The sequence below is a fragment of the Phymastichus coffea genome, unplaced genomic scaffold (genome assembly GCF_024137745.1).
Source record: "Phymastichus coffea isolate CEN01 unplaced genomic scaffold, Cenicafe_Pcof_1.1 PCOF00028, whole genome shotgun sequence".
Classification (NCBI taxonomy): Eukaryota; Metazoa; Arthropoda; class Insecta; order Hymenoptera; family Eulophidae; genus Phymastichus; species Phymastichus coffea.
The window spans coordinates 2,709,718-2,733,128 of NW_026706839.1; the positions used below are offsets into that span (position 1 = coordinate 2,709,718).

At 41.2% G+C, this 23,411-nt stretch overlaps 1 long non-coding RNA gene across 1 annotated transcript; it reads right to left on the minus strand.

The window, feature by feature from the left end:
- Window positions 1-3,596: 3,596 nt before the first annotated feature.
- On the minus strand, window positions 3,597-4,871 carry LOC131662941 (uncharacterized). The gene is made up of 3 exons (XR_009301810.1): window positions 4,857-4,871; window positions 4,558-4,780; window positions 3,597-4,474 (listed from the first exon to the last, which is right to left on the minus strand). It is a non-coding gene; the product is annotated as an uncharacterized LOC131662941 (long non-coding RNA).
- Window positions 4,872-23,411: the final 18,540 nt, after the last annotated feature.

Below are 23,411 nucleotides of genomic sequence, written 5' to 3' on the forward strand. Positions count from 1 at the left end.
GTTATATTCCACGAGATATCGTTACAAGCTTGCGTAATATTATCTCGTTGATTTTCCATAAAAATCAAATTATACCTTCGCTCCACTGTAATCTTCCGATATTGCGTTTCCCGACAGAGAGGCGTTTTTTTTCACCCTTTTTTTCATTATCCAAAACAGGTGAGCCGCACGCGTAATAATGAAATATCGGCGTTTTCAGCAAGAAAATGCTATGCTATAACACAATGCAACGTAATAAATGTTTCAATGCTAATAGGAAACGATAGATACTTGGCAATTTTCGCCAATCGATATATAGGTGGAACACGCGCGGCGCACAAGAGACAGAAAAGTAATAAATGGCTTGGAACAAAAAGGGGAAGAAGCTATGCCAGACGCCCGCATATACATATACATATACATAATACAAAATACTTGCAATGCAACTCTCTGTGAGGCACGTATAAAACGAGCTTTGCTATTACTTACCGATAAATCGAGCTAAATTTTCATGTTAAATATTTTATGGTTCAATCCAACGAAACATAGGCGAAAGAGGCACGTGTTTAAATTTCGCATACAGCCATGAATCTTGCAAGTGCTTGGTAATGTCAAGCATTTCCCATGTTGTCAGATTTTACACGTGAATCGTTAACTGCGTAAGAGCTGTTTTACAGGCGCTATGCTGAAAATGTTGAAAAACTGCATCTCATTGATCAGCAGCGATGAAAAATTATTCACATTAGAAAAATCTCGAAATCATCGCGTTTGTCGGCACGTAACCCACAGACGTTGCACATCTTGCCGGAGCCAGGCGCAGCTGATGATGATGAGAGTCACGAGAGACAAAGACAGAAGGAAACGCGCAACCTGTATTTGTTCGGCAGCGAGCTGTCACTTCTGACTAATCTCGCAACGAGCGGTAGGCGGTTTTCGGCACGTCGGCGGGACACGAAAATTTGGGACCTGCAAAAGAGCCAGCGAGGCTCCGATCTTATCGCTTGCGATGGATAATTATCAAGCCAGAGCCACACAGACGCCAACTGTGATGTTCATTTTGTCGTTCCTTGGATGGGAAAAAAGAAAAGTCGAGCGCGTTTCTCATTTGTCAAGAATTTCTATGACCGTCTTGGAAAAGTTCAATTTCAGAGAATTGAGCACAAATTGCAACTACTTACGTTGTGTCTACTGAGATATTTGTAAGATATGTATTATGTATGTATATATATAATACTTGTGTCATTTTCTATGATTTAAAATTTCTGAAATCTGTGCATTAAAACAATAAACCACTAATCCGTTTCTACAATAGTGAAATAAATAAATAAGCATATAATCAAATTCAAAAATAAAACAATTGAATTCTTTAAACATTACTTTATGTTTCTGTCACAAAAATATAATATGAAACTTTTAGCGAAGCGCATTCTATCTGCGTATAAAGAAACAAATTAAAAATAAATAAATACTATAACATATTGATGTGTATGAAAACGTCGGAAATGAAGCATCTCTAAGCACAAAACCTTCAATTATCAGACCTAATTTTCCATGCTATCTGACAAGTATCAAACGAAGAACAGGTGTAAGCTTTCTAGCCGAACGCGGCAATCCGAATCGAATTTGGTATTCAAAACGTCATCCCTTGCACATCTTTCAATCAAAATAACGAAATAAAAACAAAAACCATCGCGAAGATCGAAAGAGAGAGAAATCAAGGCTCACTCTCTCGAGCGTTCGATTTAATTCCAGTAATCTACGCGTCAAAGCGGCTCCTGCGAACTTTAAGCTGAGGCCTCGTAAAGATGGATAGAACGGTCTTCGATTTCACGTGAGAGCAGCAGCAGTACACCGAATAATAACACACGTGCCTCCCGTGTAATCCCGATTCCGCAGCAAAAAACGAAAAGAAAATCCGAGTGAGCACGGAAAAACCAAAAGGGACTCGATAATTACTACCGGGAGTCGCGTGGAGGTGGCCGATTTACCCTCCCGCAACGAGCAAACGCGCAATTATTCTTCGCCGTGCTCTCTTCTTCTGAGTTCTGAGATCGGTCCGATTCTTTTACTCTCTGCATCTGCGTTTTATTCTGGCGCCGATTGGTCCGCTCCTGCAACCGGTAATGCCTTGATTCGCGTGTACCACGCTTCTCGTGTTACTTATTCGCCGCGGCTTTGCATGCAAATTTCATTTCACGCTATCCGATTTCTTCACGATACTGTAAAAATTTATTCTATCAAAGAGAAAAGGTCAAAGCTGAAATCACCTACCTTCAAAGTACGACGAAACACAGTACAATGCGCTTCACTTAGACTTTTATTTACTATGCCAAAGAGAAAAAAGTCGGATAAACATAGAAACGAGGCGAAGTATTTGCGTCATGAATGGTTGTGTCGATCCCTTAGAATTAGTAGGGCTATTCACGTCGATCGGGTTCAAGAGGTTATTTTCGTAGACCTTCGAAGCCTTTTATTTTCGCGGGACTTTGTATCGTCGTCACGGACGAGCGAATGAGGTCGCGAATGAACGTCAATGCGGCAAACGACGATGCAAGTTTACGTGCGCTTTTGTAGCAGTACTTTGTCGCGCGATCAAACGTCTTTTATTGAAATTCAATTGATACGCCGGCTGATAACTATAAATTCGCCGACAACCAAAACTTTCTCTGTTTCAAATTAAATGAACAATGATTCTAGTTATTTAAGGAGACGTAATAGCTAGCCATGTTTATTTGAAATTTAAAGTAGCATTTCAATTATTTCATCAGTTGTGCAGACTTTTTTTTTAACAATTGATTCCTTCAAATTTAAACTTGAAGCCTCGAGCGAAACTCATTCTCTGTTGTGAAATCTTATGGAATATTGTCGATATGATCGATCACAATTCACAGCAAGTAGAGGCGATCAATTTTTTTAACAGATATAATTGAATATCACATGATAGTGGAGAAAAAAATATCGCTACTATAACCATCATCAATTCGAATTTGACGTTGTATAAGTGGATTATGTACCAATCACTGAATTTAATTTCTTCCCGGGCAGTATATCGATATAAAACATAGTCAGCGGAAGTAAACGTTAAACCGAAAGACGTTGTAATGACATTTAACACTATTGTCGTAATATGGCGTCACAGCAAGTCCATGCATATTAAATCAAACACGATTCAACTCTCGCACTCGCGTTCGATAAACAAGGCTTTGCAGAACGTCCTAGTCACCGCGCCCACGCCGCTTTAACGGTACGTCGGATGGAGATAATAAAAAAAATCGCGACGATGAAAAGAAAAGAAGGACGCGCAAAGCGAAAGTTAAACTAAGAAATACCGCCTACACACACACTCACAGATCTTTATCTGCTGCGAGCTTTAAGCTATTAGCTAAGATCGCGTCGAAAATACTCATTCAGTATTCGCCAATCGATTATGTGCGCGACGTTACGTTGTAAGACAATGAAATCGTAAATTACGCTGTACGTTCGTGCGTTAAAGTATGCCCTTTATTTGGCGTTTAAATGATGTGCATAGTGATGAAGGATGCTATGTTAGAAAGGAACGTACGATTGTAAATGTGTCGATGAATTATAGCCTATGGTATAATTGATTAATGATGTTCGCATAATAACTAAACATTGCACTTTCTGGAATGTATTTCGAACGTATCTTTTCAATAATAATATAATTATACAAATAATCACAAAATCGATCCTTATTGGAGATATAAAAATTAATAAATTACGTAATGCTTTAATATTGATTGATTGATTTTATCATGCTTATTTACACTGTTCTTTAAAAAAACTTAAATTTCATATTCACATATGAAAAGATATTCATTCACCAAAAATGAAAGTATTGACATAATTACACATTTTTAACACCCATCATCTTTCCATAATAAAATTATCAACTGTATGCAAGTCAAATAGTGATTTCCCCTTCCTCAATTGCAGCGATTACCTCGAATAAATTTTTAACAGGTTTGCCATGCAAGTCACTAACTCTAAACTTCTTAGATTCTTTCTGGTCGTCGTCCTCGTCGTCATAGGGTTCACGAGGTCTTTTATACTCTATCTCGAAAGAGTCTTCACTTTCATCGGAAATAGTTTCAAAATGAGAATCACAAGAGGAAGTGCTATTTCCTCTTTCCAAAGTTTGTTGAGTACTTTTATAAACAGCTTCATGCGATTTGTCGGAATATTGAAATAAGCTATGAAAACTTTGATAAAAGGAAATATGTGATTCGTCTTGGCACTGAATGGGTGAATAATCCATTTCCCAATTCCTAAAGATTGACAATGCAAAAGGTTTGGGCGTCGAGTTTCTGTTGCAAGTGTTTTTCCTTGGAGGTGCTCTAGAAACGAATTTTGTCAAGGTTTCTTGTCTATCTTGATCAGGATGTGCTTCGATTGTGGACTTGAAAGATGAATGGATTCCTTTGAAAATGTTGGTAAACATCGCAATTCCTGACTTATAAACCTTTGCAAATGGTACCTATTACAAATTAATTGATTGTAGTATAAATTTACCAACAAGATTCAATTATTCAATTACCAGTCCAAATTATCGAAACTTACTGAGTTATCGTTGAAAACTAGAATATCAAAGCCAATGAATAATTATAGCGAATCACTTGCTAAGAATCAGTACGTGGAGACACCCGAACCTTCCGACGGTTCGGTATAACAACACTCACTTGTCCGTCAAAAGTTTCTTTCGTGTTTACGTATACTGTGTGGAGAAACAAATTATAACCGTGCAGTTTTTAAGAGTTGAAGATCCAATCGTCGAGCTTAAATGCTTGAATACATCAATTAGATTTAATCTGTTTAACTTGACATAAATTTAGGGAGTGACAGCTAATCCTGTAACTTACTAATCCAGGGCGTCTTTAGCGATAGCTTTATAACTTTCTAAAGATGCGTGAAATAACAGTCTTGTAAATAAAGATGGAAGGTAATGATTCGCGTAAACTTACATTAATTGTTGATAAGTATAGTCTATTGCATTAAAAAAATGTATAAATAAATTTTATCATTTAAAAGCGATTAAAACAAAATCATGTGGAAGAATTCATGTGTGTAGGGAACAACAATGATTTTATTTATCTCTCTTTATCTCGGAGTTTCTCACAAACATGTTTCAAATAACCAACGACGATATTACATTTGTTAATAGTACACGTGGAAAATATATGAACGGATTAAAAAATAAGAAAAGTATAGATTTGCAACAATAGTCGAAACTAGCTATTACTTGATAATTGAAACCCGACATCGTATACAGTTTGTACAGGATTTTCAAACGCGTGAAATATATGCTCGGTACAAAACACTTGTCATTATCATATTAATTAACTAACCGAACCGTAGAAAAGTCATTGAGCGGGCAAAGCATCGATCTCGTCACCTTTTTCAATCGTCGACATCAACACGCGCGACAGCATATCGATAATGTAATAGCGAATGGAGCAAGCACTAAAGTATCGCTTATGAATGAATGAGCTGTGGTGGCCTCCCGTAGCGATACAGAGCCGGCCAATGTTAGTAATGACAGAGCGATGACTGGGCCTTGTGCACGCGCGAGCAAGGAGACTAATGCCCGTCACGCACCTGCAGCTTATCAGCCGAGTTATCTCTCTTGGATGACGTCTACACGTCCTCGTGGTCGTCGTGGGTGGTAAAGAACGCGTCGTTTATTTATCATTCGTATTATCAACTCTCTGTGCGATGACTGCCTGCCGAATCATCGTGTAGCATAGTGGTGAATCTCAGCGGGATGGCGTGAAGTTTCGCGCCTCTGATGGAATGTTATATTATATCGCCTGCTGTGCCGCGCGCTGCTGCGCGGGTTATTGTGTTGACCAAATAACCGATTGTACCGTATAGATTAAGTATACGAGTGAACTCACGCCCTACCCATACTTTTTTCTTTACTAATTGGTTGTCAATGGGAGCGAGGTTTGACTTCAATACAATGAATGTACGCGCCGATATCATCAATATACTCCTTTATTATGATTAATTTTTATGTTTATCGAGCTATGAATAATTGAATTTTTTCGAAGAAATGCTCTCGTATTCGAGGTTGTTTTTATAAGAATCTTTGAGCCATGATGGACTCATCGTGATATGAGTGCAATCATTATGTGATTTTCAATGGATTTCAATTTTAGAATTGTCGAATTGTATAATAAGCTTAGAACGCGAAGAAGTTGGACTTGTTAAACCTATAAATGCATACTTTTGCGAGTTAATGTATTTATAGATTTGACAGTGAGAGAATAAACACCTAAAATTCAAATGTTCGTAACTAGTGCACTTGCTCGGTAAAAAATGTAGAGTAATATATATCGCACTACAAACAGTTCTGTTAGTTCAATTAGTTTCCAGCACGCCAGTATAATACAAATCAACATATCATCATCGCCATCCGGCGTTGACAACGCAATGGAGCTTTGTACATGACATTTACAATTCAGACAGTAAATACACTTCAATAGGATTTCTCTTCTTACGCGTATTAAAATAGCTTGGGTGCACTTGTATACGCTACAACGAAGCATGCCTTCTTCGTTTCTAAGCAATGACACCTACGGACAAGTTTACCATATGGAAATATTATTCGCGAATCGTATCGCCGAGCTACAGCGATGAAAGTGAAACATCACAGAACAGCTCTTTGTAATTCAACTCTATATCAACAGAGCAGACAGTTTTGGGAATTCAAGATTTGTTTCATGAAACACCTTCTGCATGTTATGTCTATCCATTATAACTGGTAAATATTACAGTAACGTTCTTTCGTCACGTATTACAATTAAATTGATTTTGGAATTTGGAAAACTATAATTTATTGTCATACGTGAAAGAAATTTGGATCGTATTGATATTTAATGCTGTTTTCTTTATCGTTTCCTAATCGATATGGCGTGCTAGTAATTAGTCAAAATATTGTCATTATATCACATGAATAATTGCGGAAAAATGGAGAGTTCAATATCATTACTATCATTTATATTGTTCATTTTCCTTCAATCAATCATTGGAGAGACAAATAATGAACGGCCACTCAGAAATACAGAGTTGAAAAGTTTAGTTAAACCATCTAATCTAATATAAAGAAATAACACGAAGAAAAAATCTTTACAAATCGATCCATTCGTCAGCTTAAGGTATCATATCGCAGTATCATTTTATTTCCGAGACAATTTATAGTTCCGGCAAATGTAAACAGTGTTCAATATGAATAGCAACCTCGAAAAAAAAACAATCATGAAGTAATAAAAGCTCGTCTCATAGCCTCTGCTCATCAAGAGCAGCATCAAGCGAGACAGGTCTCGTCTGCGCGCAAATGAAACAATAAAAGCGGAAAAGCATCAAGATATCAGTCTCTTTCCTCTCACTCGCTCTCTCTCTCTCTCTCTCTCTCTCTCTCTCTCTCTCTCTCTCTCTCTCTCTCTCTCTCTCTTTCTCTCTCGATCCAGCAATAAACCAGTCTCCTAGGGGCGAAGTGCGTCGCGGCATACATTAAAAGCTCTCTGCACGCACTTTCGCTGTGGCTCTCTCGTCGACTATAGGTATACGTACAGCAGGGCGTGGCCGGGCGAGAGAGAGAGAGAGAGAGAGAGAGAGAGAGACGCAAGCCGAGCGAGCGCGCGACGTCCATTTGTCTCGGCAGCCTCCCGCACCAGAAACACGCCCTCGCAGCATCGATCACGTCTTTCGCGGCGGCGCAATGCCACGGATTTCCTTCTTTTTGCTCGGTGCTCTTCTTGGCCCATCGAGCTTTTTTATTTCTTTTTCTTCCACTTCTGTTACCAGGTTGTGTTTCCTTGAGATCGTGGGATTTTTGTAGCGAAGTCGTGACAGGGAACTTTTTGCGAGGTGTTTGAAAAGCTTTCTTTTTATTTATTTTTTGTTTCGTTGGGCACCGAAGGCTTGCTTTGCGTTTTAGTTTTCCTCGCGAAATTAAAAACGACGATGTTTTACTTTATATACGATTAGACTCGTTACTGACGTATTCGAAGACTGAACAGTTTGTAAAAATAAACGTATCTTGTGCGATGTAAATAATAAGTATTATTTTATTTTGCAGCCGGTAAGTTCATGCAGTTTTCGTCACATTTCCAGCCGTTACTCTAAACTCGTAAGTACTCTGTACGGTAGACATTATCGAATTTATTTACTTTTCTGAAATACCCATGTGGAAATCGTCAACGAGTAAAATGATTATTTACAGTTGTAATAATTTGCACGAAAATCATGAAAATCGCTATGTAACCGTCAAGAATATCTCTCGTTAAGTACTCAAGTAAAGCACGTTCCCGGTGCACTTTTCAACGGTCTAACGCGCAGCTTTCGCCAAGCGTCGTATATTCTTGCTTTTTGTCGCTTATTTAAAAAGGCAGAGCATGTACGATTAGGCGTCTCGAGTTGTTAGGCGGCGGCAGCGCGTTGTAGTAGAAGATCGCTTTATCTCCGCGAGTTTCGCGCTGCTCTGTGTCGTTTTGCGCTTAACTATGCAGAACGTAAGCTATACTTTCCACGCTGCTCAACATGCCAGGTTCGTATCTTTTGGCGGCTGTGCATATTCATACTACTAGGTTGATGCACAGCCTGATTCTAATATCGATGGTACGGGAACTTTGTGAAATTCTTTGAAAATTAAATTGCACCGAGGATTCCCGCATTACAACATCGAAATTATAAAAATACATTGGTATATTAACTAAAAGCTGAAAAATTTGAACGACTGTATGTAAACGGGTACTCTCGCGAAAGCAAACGGAATCTGATGAGAAAAAAAATGGGCAAAAACACACACCGTGGCGCAGTTTCGGTGTAAATTTATGCATCCACAGTTTTCGCACGGCAGAGCTCGCATACGCACACACGCACGTAGCTTACGCGCTATAGAGTAGATGCAATCGATATGAACGCATCGTTGCATACGCATAAACGGCATTCGCCGGCTAACAGCATACGCATACTTCTATATCTGATCGACGCACGGCTGCGTTGTTGTTTCTTTCGACTTTTTCTTTTTTTCTTGAGAACTTCCTCGCGCGCGAAAAATCTCGTTTGCCTTGGTGGATTTGTAATCGGCTGTGGCCAAAAGTATAATTAAAGGCGATATCGGATTGCTTGCGTGAGAGATTCTCAGCTTTCCGAGTCGACTGCTTGGCTGGCAAGTTCTCGAGTGCAATCAATCAAGCCACCGATAAGTTGGAACGGTAGCTTTGCGATCTTGATCGCGAATTTCGATTGGATTTCCAGCCGACGTGGATGAGCTCGGAAAACGAGGAAAATGTTCCAGTTGTCGACAGGACTAAGACGGCCGAATGACGCTTAGCGCTGGAACCATGCCTCGCCGTAATCGTGACGACGAGCGGGTGAATCGTGTCTTCGGCGCAATCGCAATCTACGAGCCGCCCATTATTTAGCAAAGTAAACACATTACCGATTTTTCATCGATCGCCACGCCTCGATTTCTCCAGAAAGAAGTCGCAGGTAATTCTAGGCATTACCAGGACGCTATCACTAGCACCTTGAAGCTCAATGAAAACGTAACGCCCCCCGAGGGTGTTTTTAACCGATAAAAAAGAAGCCTCGGTAAACTTTGGATCGAGCGATATTCGATTGAAAGCTCACTCTCCGGGCTTCCTTCTATTTTTTTTTTTTTTTTTTTTGCGTCTTCGTCGTTGTTGTACGAGAAAGACCTTAGTCGAGGTCGCTCGACACCGTCGGCAACCATTTGCTGGCCGGCAGCTGCAGTCGGCCAGCAGATAGGAATCTCTGCGCGCACCAGCTGTCTCCTCCCGCCAGCCATACCAACTATCTTATGTATGAGGGCTTATCGTTTTCCGACTCTGCCTGTTTTTCTTTGGCTTTTCGTTCGACCCAACCCACATTTCTATATATGTCCTTTCAACTCCGATAGACATTTTCACGTAATAGAGCGATTTTAGTGGGCTGGCCGCGGCGCTTTTACCTTCTTCATTAACGGCTCTTTTTTGTTTCTCTCTTGTTTTTGGGGAAATGAGTGTTTTGTGTGTGTATTACATGCTGCAGCGGTTGATTTATGTGTAGTGTAACGATTGCCCGCGCGCGAGCAAGCGCGTGCCTTGATCGTCGATAAGACGAGTAATTTATCTTCTTCTCATTTATATAAATTATAATTGTGTGTTACGAATTTTTAAAAAGTCAGGCGTTTTATGTTAAACGCCATGTTAGTGTATCATACATATCACTTGAATATTATTTTAGTACAGATTTACCAAGTATGATTGGTGTATTTAAGTATCCGTAGGCTATTCTTATGTCTGCTTTGTAGTTATAGATAATAGAACAGTAATATTATAAATTATAGATTCATGCGTTCCCATTGCTGATAAAGCGAACTGTAAATTATAATCCATTCTTTTTTACGTGTTTGCTTTGTGTAGAAGATGGTATCTACTTCATTTATTTTACATTTATTTGATAATAATTGAAATTTATTAACTTGGGTATGAATTTTGGACGTGATAAATAATGAATCCTATTTTAAGATTTTTTCATTCAATCAACTTATTTTCAGAACGGTTTTCAACAATTTATAAAAACTTTAGTTTATGAATTGAAATGCTCGTCTCAACATAATTAATGAAAAGATTATCTGAGCGCTAGAAATCAAACGTTTTCGAAAATGTCAGGTACAGTTAAAAACTGCAATCAAACATTTATCACGTTAGTGTTATTTAGCACTCTTTCTTTTCGATTTTTCTCTTATTTATTACATTATTTGAATCTTTTACATGCCAGCTTTTGATCGTTACGAATAAATCATACTCTTTAAAATAGACTACATGGGTCCATATTTATTTATGAATATAAAATAAGACTTCCACCCATTTTTTTACAAAAACCGATGAACTTTGACTTATTTCAAGATATATTGGGAGAATTATTCAAAAGATTAATTCACCCTACGATCGATGAAGCTGTTATACCATCTACAACATTAAACTTTACATATTCAATAGCAGTGTAATTATGGCTCCAATCTTGTATTAGTATGAGTAATAAGTTTATCATTATGTACTTTTTGTTGCCTCTATGAAAACACCCGTGAATATTTTCAAATTTAACGGGTTTCATATTCTGATAATTAGTTCCCGTAGCTTGTATACTTATTAATTTATAATGTACATCAAGATATAAAAATGAATTCTTCTCTATTTTATTCTATTCATTTTCTTTCTTTTTCTATCAAATTTTAATATGACAATATTGATTTCAGTATCACAGATGGTCATACAATTAACGATTTCTAATAATAATTTTAAAACATAACGCTTTATGTTCTCAAAGGGATTTATTAACGGCATATTTTCATTCCTGCAGAATATTATCCACGTTAATTATTCGTAAATTAAATTTACTGTTGAAATATAAATTTACCACTCGTAGATTATAATAAAATTATTTCAAATTATACGAAAATTCAAAATTTCGCGCTCTCTTTTAGCATCAATGAATCACAACGCTGAATGTCGTCAACTCAATATTTTTTTTAAGACCGATTTTAGGATCCGCAATCGAACCTCTCGAAACCATCACGCGACGACATTGAAAATACCAAAGGAGCCACAATCGTGCACACGAATCTCTCGGAATTTAGCGCGCGCCGCAAAGAACAAAAAAGCGAACGAATGCACTTTAGCGTGGGTCGGGGAGAGAGTGAGAGAGACCTATATGAGATTTTGTGGGCAAGTTTGACGCGTGTCCACGCCCGAATATTAGCGAGCCATGTAATTTCAGCGCACATGCAGCTCGCGAGTCGCTCTTCGTTGCGCATTTCATTTCTCGCTCGCAAGAAGTGACGCGCGCACCCCTTCGTCACTTCTCTCCGTTGCTGTTGCCTACGGGGATAACAAGTGAATTACTGCATTCCGTTATTCCAGCTTGTACGTAATAACATTGATTCACTCGGTGACGAAAATAAAGGATCGCTCAATTGCATCTGGAGGTGAAAAAAAAAAATGCGCAAAACCGCGGAATGCTTCGTCGAGGCGCCGAGCAAGATTGTCCAAGGGACATTGAACGAAACAATTGCGCGCCTGAAACGGCAGCTCGCCGGAGCCAGCCAAAGGGAGCAAAGCGTTACATGACCCGTTCGCGGCTTCGAAAACACTGTGTTTCGCGCATACTGCCCCGTGCCGTATACGAGAGCTCCGCCATTACGCTAAATAAAAGGCTCTCCGTGCCCGCACCTCGCGCCTGCTCACTGCCAAGGTCGCGTTTGCAAATGAAATCTCAAAGTTCCTTCCTACCTCCTTTTCCCGACTTTTCTCTTCTTCTCCGGAGAGGGCAAGAGAGAAGCACACCGCATAGAAGCTGCCCTATCGGCAATTTGGCGCTACCGCTAATTGTCAGAGATTAGAGGACTTATAATTGCTGTATGGTAGCTTGCTCTGTGTACTATACGTTCATTCGTCCTCGCGCGAGGCTTTTTACTGCTCGATAGTCAGTCGACTAGCTTAATTTAAATGTCAATCCTATCGCGGAATTCCAATGATTTCACTAATAGCGATTATATTATTTGCTAAGAAATGTGCACTGTACGTTGCATGATGTACATATTAGTACGTAATCATCGACTATTGGAAAACATCCGAGGAGACCCAATCTTGACGATCGAGGTTATTAGACACGAGAACGCTTTTTTCCTTCAATGGTAGGTTTAGCAATGAATGTACAGATTTTTTGTTTATTTGCGTGATGTGTGAGGTTTTTCCTCCGCTTCAATGGTGCAACGTGACATTAGCAAAAGCGATAATTTTGTTTATGACAGATTTTAATTATACAATTGCAATTCTTCGCTACGTATATTCAGTAAATAATGCCGATTTCCTATTCATAAGTCGCGTGATAGTTCTCCAGTAAACTGATTCCATATCAAATATAAAAACAATAAAATCAACAAGAACTCTACACATCTACATTATTTTTTACAACACTCTTTCTCACATTTATCATGCGAAACGCGCACATCTTTCATTCGCAACAAGCTGCATAGGCAAAAAAACTTCTTCAAGTTTGTTTCTCCTGTACTTTACATAGAGAGAAGCTTTCTCTCTCTCTCTTGCACGCGCACGGGCGCACGAGTCACGAAGTAATTGCCCCCCCCCCCCATCTCACGGTCCTTAATTCCCTTTGCTCGTCTTTGAGCATGAAGCTGTCTCAAAGGCTTCTTACCTCCCCAAGAACTTTTTTCTTTATACCTTATGAGTGCAACAATATCCGTGATTTATTATTGTCGTAATTTATTGAGTCGGCCAACGAGCGGGTCGCGCTCGCGCGGATATTGTGTTGCGAGAGACCGAAACGTATATAAGTACTATGGGAACTTTTCGAGAGTGCGAAGGTCGAGCAAACAATTTCCAGTATGTCTTTACGCGGACTTGAATTTTAGAATGATTTCGTTGGTAAACTTGAACGAGCCCCAGCGGGAGCTGCGATATCGCAAGCACATCTACCCGCCAAGGTTATTAAACGCAGTTAGATTTTGCGCTAAGAGATATGCGATGAAGCGAACGCGTACGTAGACTTGGAAAAAGAAAGATCCGAGAAAATCGCTCTCGCCTGCGTGAGCTCGAAGCGATGCGTCGGTACAGCTATACAGATGGAGAGGGAGGTTGGGATTTGACATCGAATGAAAGACTCGGCATATATTCGCGCTGTGCAGTTGGCTGCAGCTTATACGAGAGCAAGAGAGGGAGAGGGCTGGCCCCTTATGACGGCCGCGGTACAACCCAACAATTAAATATCTTTCTCTCTTCGAGCTGTCCGTGTGCGCGTGTGTGCGTCGGGACGGGCTGCTATTATCGGCGAGAGTTATCGTTTGGCTGCGGCTGCGTTCCATTGTCAGGACCGCGGGCTACGTCTTTCTCTGCCGACGTGCCACTCGATTAATGTCTCCGGTAATTAGTCGACACGCGCACGCAAAACATAACGACGCGCGGCCAGATAGAACGCGCGCGCGCACTCGAGTAACATACGCACCGGCGACTAACTCCCTCAAGGGGATTAGCCGAGTTATATGCTTACGCACATCGCGGATATCCATTGAATTGCGCGCGAGAGATTTCGAAGCTTATAATTCGATGCCGAACTGCATGTGCAAGCTGACAGAGAAACGAGACTGTTGAATTGAATTCAACAATTCAATGGGAGTACCTGCAAGTGTGTACGCGAAGAACATTTCGATGTAATTGTCGGTTTTAATCGCGTCTTGATTATTTAAACTTGGCATTTTGAGGTCGCGCGACTTGAGAAATTAGGAAGGGCGGAATGACAGGCTCTTCGTCAAGTGCTCGTCGAGAACTACCAATTTTTGTGAAATTAGATTGGTTTTAACGAATAACTTTGGCAAGTCCAAATCATTCGAAAATCGTTATTGTGCCGTAAACGAATGAACTTCGGTGAGAAGTCACGAAATTGGCATCGTCCAAGTGTACGTAGAGTGTGAGAAAGTGAATACGAGTCCGACCTATTCATCCACATCCATGTCGCGTAGTCGGCGCCGAATTATGCTAATCCCGCGTATAGGCGACGACAAAAGAGAGGGGTGCGAAGCGGCGAGGCTGATCGTCGCGTCTCTCGATGCAGCGCTCGGTCATCATCGACGAGCTTCCTGCTGAACCACTGGCAGTGCGGCCACGGACAATGTTGCGTAATGCTGGAAGTAATGCGATCGCTACTCGCGCGAAAGATAGCCTCGAGCCGCTGCTGCTGACCTATTATATTATACGGCGACAATGCATTACCATGTAAACGCGCCGACACCAACTCTCCACTGCTTGTTAGGATTTCGGATCGCTAACGATGTATTGACTTTTGCTGGAAGTAATTCGTCTTATTATGCGTGCTTGGTTGAAAGCTGATTTTTCTTTGCACGTATCTTTAATGAGATTTTCATCGTCAGGCACAAAGCTATTAATGAATGCATTTAATGTTGAGATAATACTGCAAGCACATAGAGCGTAATCATAATTATCGTCACACCTTCGTGGCGTGCGGAGGTGTAATTCAGATAATACACGCGGATAAAAATATAATTTCATATTTCCAGTTGACACTACGCGCAAACGCAATTCAATCATCATCAAGCTATTTGCCGCTCTAACTGAGAATTCATAACTGCGATGCCGCGTAAAACCACCCACTTGCAGAAAAGCCGCGTACAAGTACTCTGTGATCCACGAAATCCTCGGCGGCCGCGCGCGCGTTCAATTTAGCAAGTAACGTCGACGGCTGCTGCGGCGAATTAAGGAATTTCCCTGTCGGCTTTTTCCGCGAGCGAATTCGTCGTCCTCCATGATGACAGAGAGAGAGTTGCGGGAGGCTGCGTTTATTACGGTGCGCGACCCGCGATTACAGGGCGCAACCCAGGCACAGACCGACAGACCTCAGCTCTTGCTCTATGTATAATGTCCTCTCTATCTATCTCTCTCTCTGTCTCTCTCACGGCATTCGCAACGTCACCGTATGGTTTACCCTCGACCGTAATAGTGCGAGACTGATCGTTGCAAGGCGGATCTATTTTTTTTTGCACGGATACTCGATCATTGATTTTATTGCATTACGGACTATCGTTTATTTTGACGTTTCAAGAGAAAATAAAACCTGCGTTGGAATTTGCAAGAGCCAGTTCGAAAAACACCAAATTCGTACCAAAACACGATAAAATAAGGCCAAGAGATGCGTAAAAAGAGTGTAGCAGGGGGAATGTAAGTACAGCAGAAGGGAAGAGACTGCAAGGCGCAATTTATGGCCTCCAACTTCCGCTCGACTCGAACATTACCAAGATTAACAAATGCTCATCGACCCTCGCTCACTTCTCTCCTCTTTTTTTGCCAAAAAATGACTATTCGATCACAATATCAAGACCCCTCTTCTAACGCACCCTCACCGTAATAAGAAAAAAAAAGAAGAAATTCTTACACGCGTGAGATTGGACTCAGCCGATTTTCAATCTCGGTGCTTTCACGAAGATCAACACGAGGAGCCACTGACAGCTCGCAACAATCACTCGTTATCACGCCTAAACGTGCCTGCTTGGGTAATTACAAGCGATCATCATATATGTCTCGCCTCTCCTCGTCGGAAAAATAATCATCGCGAACAGCACTCACTTAGGAGAAGCCGCCGTTACGAGTAATTGCCGAGAGCGAATACACAAGCGCGTCTGTGAAGAAAGATACAAGGCTTCGAGTAAAGGTAATTATGAGCGAGGCATCAATGTTTCTTGTTTCATTTTTTTTTCTTAAAAGCCCTTTTCTGGCAGGGCCGTCGGCACACTTTACAGTTATAATATCGAAAGTTGTACGTTATCGCGACGCCTAAATCTTTTCCATTATAAAAAATCCTATTAGGCGCGATAAACCTCGTGAATCGAGGGCACTGAAAGGGCTTTCTTGGAATATAGGTTGATTTTGGATATTGATATCGCGCGCTCGGTCTATGATAATTTTTGCATAAATCTTTTAGAGGATGGATAGCACTTGTTTTTTTCTTCGTTGGCGGATCGTTCCCACGACTCTGTCGCATTTTTCACAGAAAATCACCTTTCGTGAAATTAGTTAAATATTATTTTACGAAACGAATAATGTCCCATCATAATTTTCAAATTCAAAACTACACGTGCAAGTGTAATCGACATTAGAATCTCGATAAAAGACCTGAAAATAATCCGCGCCTATACGTTACTTAGCATAACAATATAACAAGGACTATGAAACCAGTGGAGCTTGGTGCGAACATCGAGGCAATCGTGTAATAATTTCCCTTGTGCTTGGTGAAAAGTGAATAGGCCAGAAAACGAAGGAATATACGTATATATATACACGCGCGTGCAAATGTAACGGTGCTCGCTCAGCTGTGTGAGCTTCGGCGAATCGAGGGAAATTTATACCCCGAATCATCATCTACACGGATGTGTACGTGTATGTGTGGACGACGTTGTTGGTCGCGCTCATGCTCACTCGTTCGTTGTTATCTATGTATATGTATATAAAAGCTGCCGGACCCGATGATTTATCAGCCGGGTAGCGGGACAGAAAACGACGAGCTATCGGCAGTGATCACGTTTTTGGTCGAGTTGTGTGCGCGCATTCGCAATGTTTTACGCATGACGATGGCCAATTACCTTGTGATTCTTTCGTGAAATTCTCATGCGCGTCATTGTATTATTCGTGCAATGATTTTAGTGACGGATATAGAATACGCAAATGAAGATCTTACCGCAACGACGAGCCAAACGCATGCACACGGCAAAATGAATGTCGCACGAGTTCTTGGAATAAAGCGCATGTCTAGATATAGAGGAGACTAGCGCAGCTCTAGATTTACGAGATCCTCGTTTATGCAAACAATAAACGCGCGCGCAAAGTGCAAATCGCTCTTTCTCCGAGTCTGTTGCGCGGCTTCACGTCGCTCGTTTCGCCAATGATTCAGCGCGCGCGCACGAGCAGGAGGAGGAGGTAATGGAGACGAATGCGCACATAACTCCTCGTTCTCCGCGTGCTTTTCTCAAAGCAGGGAGAGAGAGAGAGAGAGAGAGAGAGAGAGCGAGAGAGAGAGAGAGAGAGAGAGAGAGAGGATGAAGAGACCTCGGCGCCTTTTTCGCCGTCCTTTCCACTTTGAGCCGAGCCTTTTATTATATGCGCCGACGATTCACGCGCGCGCACCCCGCAAACGATGCAGTACCCGCGCGCGATGAAGCGCACATAGCGAGCCGTTAAATCCTTTTTCTTTCCTTCTTTCCGGTCGTAAAATGCGATTTTAGTTTTCGCTTATTACGTTTTCTAAATCGAACAACAAAACAGAGTACCAAATTAATTTGTATACTAAGTAATTACACGATTCGTCGTTAAAATATATATATCGCTTAACCGGCTGATTACATATTACATATAATTCTAAGCTAGGCTTAAACGTGTATACACTTTCAAGAGTTAAATAAAAATGAGCTTCTTACATACTTTATACCCTCGTTAAGTTGATCACTCGATATAAATGATCGAGAGCATTTTCTATATATGTGAAAACCTGTTGCACTGGAAGATGAATGGTTAAAATGAAGAATCGAAGAAAGTCTAGATACATAATTATGTATTCGAATACGACGTAGTCTTTTTGATCAATTACATGAAAGGTTTTTCGATGCTGAACAAGTGCATGCTTATATATTGTAAGTATCAATCAATTAGAAATTGCGACATAAAGTTTAATGAAACAAAATCCATACGTCGTATCGATTATGTAGAAAACTGCGAGGAAAAAAACGTGCTCAAAAGAAGCAAGAAAAACAAAGAGACGCGTTTACGACACACCTCTATATATGTATATAGCATGCGCTGTACACGCAGCCTGTGAGTAATCGAAGCTCGCGTCTATATATGCCGATATCAAACAAAAAGACAAGCTGCGGCGTTCGATCTCTACGAAGGCGGGAGGTAAAAATAAGAGAAATCGTTGGCGCTCGATATATCGTTCTCTTATACATATAGTACCTCGAATGTCTATCGCTGAGTGTTATTTCTCTTAACCCGCGTGCACGAGCATGAGTGAGAGAGGGAGAGAGAGAGAGAGAGCGAGAGACCGGGGGGTGAGGCCAATTTAGCACAGGGCACATTACCGGATAATGGTACGCAATTTCTGGCCTTTCTCGAGCGGTTTCACACCTCGCCAAAAAGGTTTTCGCTCTCTCTCTCTCTCTCTCTCTCTCTCTCTCTCTCGCCTCGAGTACCCACATTCGACTCGTCTTTCTTTTCGGAAAGCGCACTTGATGAATTTATGCCAAGTAATAAACTCGCCGCGGAGAATGCTGTCGGACGAAGCAATCGGCAATCGATTTCCGTACCATTAGTATTACACCTGTCACGCGTACTTTTCATTAATAACAATCTGTGCCTGACAAGGCAATGCTTATGTTACAATGCGATACGAGAGAGAAAATTAAAACTTGCCCTCTCCCCCACGCATATATGGACTTGAATTAGCGACTGAGTGAGAGGCCACCCGCGGTTCTCTGCCTATTCACGCCTCGCACACAGCTTGTGGCAAACAAGATCTTCAAGCGATACTACGACAACAGTTGAATCTTTGTGCGCTTTTTCGGAGAACGTATGAGAATGCGAGCAGAATAAACAATGAAACGTTGTTTTTATCATCCCGTAGAATTAAAATTTTGACAATTGACTTCTTAAGGCACAACCTGCACAATATTATTGTACTGTGCAGAAAAAAAATATTTACAGCAAAAGTTGTCAGAGTAAACCTCAAAATTTAAATAAATTAATACATCTTCATATTCCTCGATAATTACTTGAATTACACTTAGTGCAAATTTGCTTGTCGATTTATTATAATGTTTTGTAGTCACTATATGCATTATACAAAGACATTATTGATAACAGAATTTTATTTTTATCGTGATAAATAGTGATCTACCATGTAGTTTTGATCTAATAAATTTTAGGGTTCACTTTCACAAACTTTGGTGTAAAAATACTTATCTGTACTAGATGGAAAATATAACACGTAATATTATTACATGTTTGTTTACTCTAATCTGAAAGTCATAATAACAGCAATTTTTATAACGAACTGCGAGGGGAAGAAATGTAACAATGAAAACTCATCACACTTATATCACATGTAAAACGTCTGTTTACTATACAATTATACGTACTTAAAAGTCATATATTCTCTTTTGATAAAAATATACGTAGGGGAGTGCGTACGAAATGCTAAACGTTATTCCAATCAAACATTAAACATTTATGCGATCGACGTGTGTATAATGATTCTGACATGAACAATGCACACAACGGCAATTAATACATCCCATGCGATTGCCTATAGTTGATATAACACTTGAGGTAATTTCAACATACGATACTTATTGTAAAAGAGTGAGAGAGAGAGAGAGAGAGAGCGATCGAGGAAGGGAGGTGAGAGAGCGGTGAGCCACGTATTAATTGATTAGCGCGGTACGCAAGAGTATTATAGTAGCAAGTGAAGCCCGCGGCAGGAGGTCCTGACCGCGAGTGTGCGTGACTCAAGTGCAGCTCACTACGAGCTTTTATTATCCTTTGCGGCACTTCCTCTTATACTTAGTTTTTTTTAGATAATGCATAGAGATGTCGCTTTTCATTTATGTACTATTTATCTGAGTTTTTTCACATGTTCGACGATCAAATGATGTGATCGAGAATAAAATTTTTATGTAATATGATGATGCGATAATTGACCACAAGATGGTTTACCGACTTTAGAAGTGATATTATACTTTTGAAATTAGAAAATGATGAAAAATACTACGCTGAATATTGTTTGAATATTATTCTAATATGGACTACCGCATTCTATTAGACTTATCTTAAACTGTTATCAAAATTGTAAGAACAAAGATGACTATGTTAATTGCTTTAAAAACTTTTATTTGACCGTATTACTATCGATAATCTTCACTCTATTTTACGCAAAAACAATAGCAAAATTACAATCTTCCCAGGAGATATCTCAGGACGATGGCGTATACATAGTTGAAAAAGCAAAAATAACGACCCTCATGCGTAGTTCGCAATATGCACGCACTATAAAACATCGATCATTAATCGAGAAAATGAGTCTGAGGGGCGGTCGAAGATCCATTAGCTTTTATACGCGAAGGGACTGAGATAAAGAGAGCTACCTCGGAGATGCCACCAGTTGATAAAGTCCGCGGGAGACAGAGAGTATGTAAGCCGATAGATCGCGTCACGGTAATTAGAAAATTAAATTGTCCGCGCTACACTCGCAACGTTGACGCACTGTCATTCATGCGTATACAGTTATACGTTTACAGGCGCTGGGGTACCTTCAATTTCAACTGGAAGAAATTTGTGTTCTCGATACCACTCACAATGGTATTTTCCATAGAAATATTTAATTAGTAGTTAAAAATAGAGTTGTGAGAGAGTCTCTGCAGAGAACATGTAGATTTGCAAATTGGTTGCGTGTCCTAATTCTCAACGCGCTATCAACCCGAACCTCTTGTTAGTAAAACAATTATACAGATGTATAGGAACCGTTGATAAACATACGATATTTAACGTAAATTCGGATTTGATACCGATACCATACCATACAGATTCGAGCAGTTTGATAAAAAAGTAGACACGGAAACGCAGAGACTGGTTTATCAGCCTTAAGAAATCATGTCTCAAAGCCCCCTTGATTCATACGGAAGTACGCGCAAGCTAGGGTTCCACCGAGAAAAAAAGGCAGCTCATGTGCAAATGCAGAACTCGTCGAAAAATCCGGCGTGGACGCGGCAGATAATGGTAACAAACAGTCTTCCTTCCTGTACAGAACGCTCTTTTCTCGCACACACACATACACGCGCGCGCGCACACGCGCACACATACTGCTCAAGGGGCCGAGAGAGAGAGAGAGAGAAAGATAGCGGCGCGATTTCCGTATGCAAAATTGAGCGCGCGCACGCATATGCCGTATATACGCGCAACGATGGATGGCGGTGCATCACGCGTCGTATTAAAATATCAAGAGGAGGAGAGGGACGATGCTCGCATTAAATCATCCACCCACGGCAAGCCAGCGTCTCGTTCGAACGCTATCTTTGCTAACAATCGACGAAACGATGGACCTGCTCAGCCGCCGCCGCCGCCGCCGCCGCCGCCGCGCAGCTTTTCCCTTTGGGCGATGCGCTCGTGTTTATGGACGCTGCGCTCTTGCCATTTTTACGCCGCCCGGCCGCGCGCGACTTCGTATCGGATACACTGGAAAATTGTTTTTTCACATTTTTGTAATGGCGCGCGCCTCGCGTGTGATTTTATCGCGAGCTCTTGCTCTCGGAACTAATTTTTATTGCAGTTCCGACGGGCTCGCCTCGTTCCTTGCTTTTTTTCCTTTTTATCACTCGGCCGACCAGCGGCCTACCTGATAATTCGTCGATAAAAATTGTCGACGCCGAGGGTTCTCCTAAGCGTCGCAAGGTAATCTTGGAGAGATGGTCCAAGCTACTTAAAAATTGATGAAAATTCAAATTGGGTTGGCGCGCGCGAGGATAATGCTTCCTAGAACGGTCGAGCACGCGGATAATGCCTCGGATGCAAAGCAGCGCCCACGCGTGGATGCCTGCTCGCGTGCTAATCCAATTCTGAAAAGTCCGTCGGGATATACGCACAGACGGCGCGAGCGCGCACGAACCGTTGCGTCACTGTCTCTCCTCTAGAGCAGCTCGTTCCCACATTTTGCCAAAACCACCCCCGCGTGTGTTCGCTGAGACGGCCTCGGTTCCTAATCTCTTCATCTCTCTCTCTCTCTCTCTCTCTCTCTCTCTCTCTCTCTCTCTCTCTCTCTCTCTCTCTCTCTCTCTCTCTTTCTTTTTCGCGATCGAGAGGCAGAAGAGAGCGAGCTTGTGCGAGAGAGAAAAGAGGAACGTTATTTTTTGTGTCTGGCGGGCGCGCACGATTTAGTGGCCCTAATTGCAGGGTTGCGCTATTTAATTACCGGGTTCGAGGACCGCCGCGCGTATATAGCGTATCGGTTTCTTCTTTCGCCCCCCCCCCCCCTCTCCTTCTCTCTCTTGCTCTTCCTACGCAACGCTCCCGACCCAGCCAAGTATATATAAGTTTCGCAGCGAGATACGCACACCATGCGTGTGTATAAGGCGGCCAAGAGTGAGAGAGAATAAAAAGGATCATGCGCTTCAGGGAGATGAGGAAGCAAAAAACAAAAACAACCATACATATCCTCAGCTCCCATCCTATATGTATATACGTGGGACGATCGACGATTTGAACGGATAACGTGCGAAAATCGCATCTCTCGATTGCCTTGTACGATTTCAGCCAAATTTATGTGCAGCCGTCGTCTTGTGCACGCAGACAAATACACGTACCATCGTTTTATTATACGCAAAACTGGTTTTTATCGGCTTTCAAGTTTAGCTGCTAATTGAACAAGTGTTCGCGTTTGATTGTCGGAACTATTTTAAATATAGCGGATTGGTCAATGAAAACCTTGATCTATGCAAACCGTCCTGCCAATATAATAATCAATCGTCCAAGCCAAATTGAGATTCAAAAGTTTACAATTTGTTGTATTCGTTACACGTAGTTAACGAATTGATAGCAAAGCTTTAATTTGTTAATCATACAGCTTCGACTCGTGGAGTCTTCCACGCGACTTCGAGGAAACACTGCAATATCGTCGCACGGGAAAAATAAAAGCCGCGATGCGAGCAAATTTGATATTGCACTGCGCATCGTCAACGTGTCGATCACCTCGTGAAGAGCGCGAGCGCGTGCATATACATATAACTCGCTGGCGAAAATCGCGGTGCGCTGCGGCCGCAACTCCTCGCAGCGGGGCGC